Source organism: Dunckerocampus dactyliophorus, unplaced genomic scaffold (assembly GCF_027744805.1).
Source record: "Dunckerocampus dactyliophorus isolate RoL2022-P2 unplaced genomic scaffold, RoL_Ddac_1.1 HiC_scaffold_24, whole genome shotgun sequence".
Classification (NCBI taxonomy): Eukaryota; Metazoa; Chordata; class Actinopteri; order Syngnathiformes; family Syngnathidae; genus Dunckerocampus; species Dunckerocampus dactyliophorus.
This window is the reverse complement of record NW_026559860.1, coordinates 107,501-111,462: the sequence shown is the minus strand read 5'-3', so window position 1 is coordinate 111,462 and position 3,962 is coordinate 107,501.

Here is a 3,962-nt window from a genome sequence, read left to right as displayed (position 1 = left end):
AGGCAGGAGTTGCAGTAAATGCATTGAAGTCAATGGGCGAGAGTACCCAATGCGCCAAAAAAGTGCTGAAAATATGACAAAGTGTCAAATGAATGGGAGTCAATGGGCGAGAGTACCCAATGCGCCAAAAAAGTGCTGAAAATATGACAAAGTGTCAAATGAATGGGAGTCAATGGGCGAGAGTACCCAATGCACAAAAAAAGTGCTGAAAATATGACAAAGTGTCAAATGAATGGGAGTCAATGGGCGAGAGTACCCAATGCACAAAAAAAAGTGCTGAAAAAGTCCACACGAGCCTAGTCAGAAATGCAGGCCGAGGCGGCTGGAGCCCCAAAGCGGCTATAAAAAGCGTGGAGAGCCGCTGTCGCCCTGGAGAAACGGAGAAAAAGTGCTGAAAAAAGGCCCACGTCCTAACGGACCTAGGCGGAAGTGCAGGCGAGGCGGCAGGAGTCTGAAAACCGCTATAAAAAGCGTGGAGAGCCGCTGTCGCCCCGGAGAAACGGAGAAAAAGTGCTGAAAAAAGGCCTAAATCCTAACGGACCTAGGCGGAAGTGCAGGCGAGGCGGCAGGAGTCTGAAAACGGCTATAAAATGCGTGGAGAGCCGCTGTCGCCCCGGAGAAACGGAGAAAAAGTGCTGAAAAAAGGCCTAAATCCTAACGGACCGAGGCGGAAGTGCAGGCGAGGCGGCAGGAGTCTGAAAACGGCTATAAAATGCGTGGAGAGCCGCTGTCGCCCCGGAGGAACGGAGAAAAAGTGCTGAAAAAAGGCCTAAATCCTAACGGACCGAGGCGGAAGTGCAGGCGAGGCGGCAGGAGTCTGAAAACGGCTATAAAATGCGTGGAGAGCCGCTGTCGCCCCGGAGGAACGGAGAAAAAGTGCTGAAAAAAGGCCTAAATCCTAACGGACCGAGGCGGAAGTGCAGGCGAGGCGGCAGGAGTCTGAAAACGGCTATAAAATGCGTGGAGAGCCGCTGTCGCCCCGGAGGAACGGAGAAAAAGTGCTGAAAAAAGGCCTAAATCCTAACGGACCGAGGCGGAAGTGCAGGCGAGGCGGCAGGAGTCTGAAAACGGCTATAAAATGCGTGGAGAGCCGCTGTCGCCCCGGAGGAACGGAGAAAAAGTGCTGAAAAAAGGCCTAAATCCTAACGGACCGAGGCGGAAGTGCAGGCGAGGCGGCAGGAGTCTGAAAGCGGCTATAAAACGCGTGGAGAGCCGCTCGGATGATTTTTCAAAGTGTCAAATGAATGGGAGTGAATGGGGCAGAGTACCCAATGTGTAAAAAAAGTGCTGAAAAAACGACAAAGTCCACACGAGCCTAGTCAGAAATGCAGTCCGAGGCGGCTGGAGCCCCAAAGCGGCTATAAAATGCATGGAGAGCCGCTCGGATGATTTTTCAAAGTGTCAAATGAATGGGAGTGAATGGGGCGGAGTACCCAATGCGCGAAAAAAGTGCTGAAAAAACGACAAAGTCCACACGAGCCTAGTCAGAAATGCAGTCCGAGGCGGCTGGAGCCCCAAAGCGGCTATAAAACGCGTGGAGAGCCGCTCGGATGATTTTTCAAAGTGTCAAATGAATGGGAGTGAATGGGGCAGAGTACCCAATGTGTAAAAAAAGTGCTGAAAAAACGACAAAGTCCACACGAGCCTAGTCAGAAATGCAGTCCGAGGCGGCTGGAGCCCCAAAGCGGCTATAAAATGCATGGAGAGCCGCTCGGATGATTTTTCAAAGTGTCAAATGAATGGGAGTGAATGGGGCGGAGTACCCAATGCGCGAAAAAAGTGCTGAAAAAACGACAAAGTCCACACGAGCCTAGTCAGAAATGCAGTCCGAGGCGGCTGGAGCCCCAAAGCGGCTATAAAACGCGTGGAGAGCCGCTCGGATGATTTTTCAAAGTGTCAAATGAATGGGAGTGAATGGGGCAGAGTACCCAATGTGTAAAAAAAGTGCTGAAAAAACGACAAAGTCCACACGAGCCTAGTCAGAAATGCAGTCCGAGGCGGCTGGAGCCCCAAAGCGGCTATAAAATGCGTGGAGAGCCGCTCGGATGATTTTTCAAAGTGTCAAATGAATGGGAGTGAATGGGGCGGAGTACCCAATGCGCGAAAAAAGTGCTGAAAAAACGACAAAGTCCACACGAGCCTAGTCAGAAATGAAGGCCGAGGCGGCTGGAGCCCCAAAGCGGCTATAAAATGCGTGGAGAGCCGCTCGGATGATTTTTCTAAGTGTCAAATGAATGGGAGTGAATGGGGCGGAGTACCCAATGCGCGAAAAAAGTGCTGAAAAAACGACAAAGTCCACACGAGCCTAGTCAGAAATGAAGGCCGAGGCGGCTGGAGCCCCAAAGCGGCTATAAAATGCGTGGAGAGCCGCTCGGATGATTTTTCTAAGTGTGAAATGAATGGGAGTGAATGGGGCGGAGTACCCAATGCGCGAAAAAAGTGCTGAAAAAACGACAAAGTGTCAAATGAATGGGAGTGAATGGGCGGAGTACCCAATGCGTGAAAAAAGGTCTGGAAAAACGACAAAGTGTCAAATGAATGGGAGTCAATGGGCGGAGTACCCAATGCGCGAAAAAAGTGCTGAAAAAATGACAAAGTGTCAAATGAATGGGAGTCAATGAGTGTTTTGGTCGACCAGGAAAAAACGCGTTTACGGGAGAGGGTAAATCAGCCGAGAGGGGGGGGGGGGGTATACTTTACCCTCTCCCGTAAATGCCATTTTTCCTGGTTGACCAAAACACCTCCAGCACGATTTCGGAAACCCAGTTTTTAGAAACACTGACCTCCAGGGGAAGTACCGAGAAAAGCACACTTTTGAATCCGCTTTTGACGCACTGAAACACGGACGTGAGCTGGGGCTGTGCCGCTCTTGGAAAACCCCTGGAGGTTATTTTCTAAAACGGGTTTCCGCGTCCCCCGGGCGCCCGTGTTGGGCCGCGCAAGGCGGTCCGGGCTGCCCACCCCATCTGAGTGCCCCGTTGGGCCGCGTGCATGGCAGGCATCCAAGGAAGGCTGATGAGCAGCGGTGATGATGATCATGAGACACCAGCTGCAAATTTGACAAAGTGTCACCTCTCAAGCATTTCCAAGCGTGACACAAACAAAAGGGAACGGGAACTTTGATATGAGTGACTTGTGCTTCTTTTTCTCCAAGTGTCACTCCACAGCTGGCACCCAGGCTGTGTGACGCAGGTGTCCGACGAGGAGCGCCCGCGATGGGCCGCGTCAGGCGGCCCGGGCCGCGCTATCACCTCCGGATGACAACATCCAAAGGAGCACGTTGGTGCTTGCTGGGAGTTTGCGCACGCGATAGGCGACGCCTGGCGGCCCTGGCCGCGCCTCGCCAGCGGGTAATGACGACCGCGAGCGCCATGCTGCGCCGATGGAGCTGTCCGAGGAGCGAGAGCGCCCGCCATGGGCGGCATCCGGCGGCCCCTGGCCGTGCTTCGTCTGCGGGTCGCTCTCCACCTCCGGGTGGCCAATCCGAGGTGTCCGCAAAGTGTGTGCGCTCGCCATGGGCGGCATCCGGCGGCCTCTGGCCGTGCTTCGTCTGCGGGTGCACACTCGGAGCGAGGCTCCTGCTCGCTCCGGCGCGGTAGCTTTGTCCGCGCTCCACCTCCGGGTGGCGAATCCCAAAAAGCAGCACTTTGGTGCTACGAAGGTGTCAGAAGAGTGTGTGCGCCCGCCATGGGCGGCATCCGGCGGCCTCTGGCCGTGCTTCGTCTGCGGGTGCACACTAGGCGCGGTGGCTTTGTCCGCGCTCCACCTCCGGGTGGCGAATCCCAAAAAGCAGCACTTGGGTGCTTCGTAGGTGTCAGAAAAGTGTGTGCGCCCGCCATGGGCGGCATCCGGCGGCCTCTGGCCGTGCTTCGTCTGCGGGCGCACACTCGGAGCGAGGCTGCTGCTCGCTCCGGCGCGGTGGCTGGGTCCGCGCTCCACCTCCGGGTGGCGGAAGGAATCGA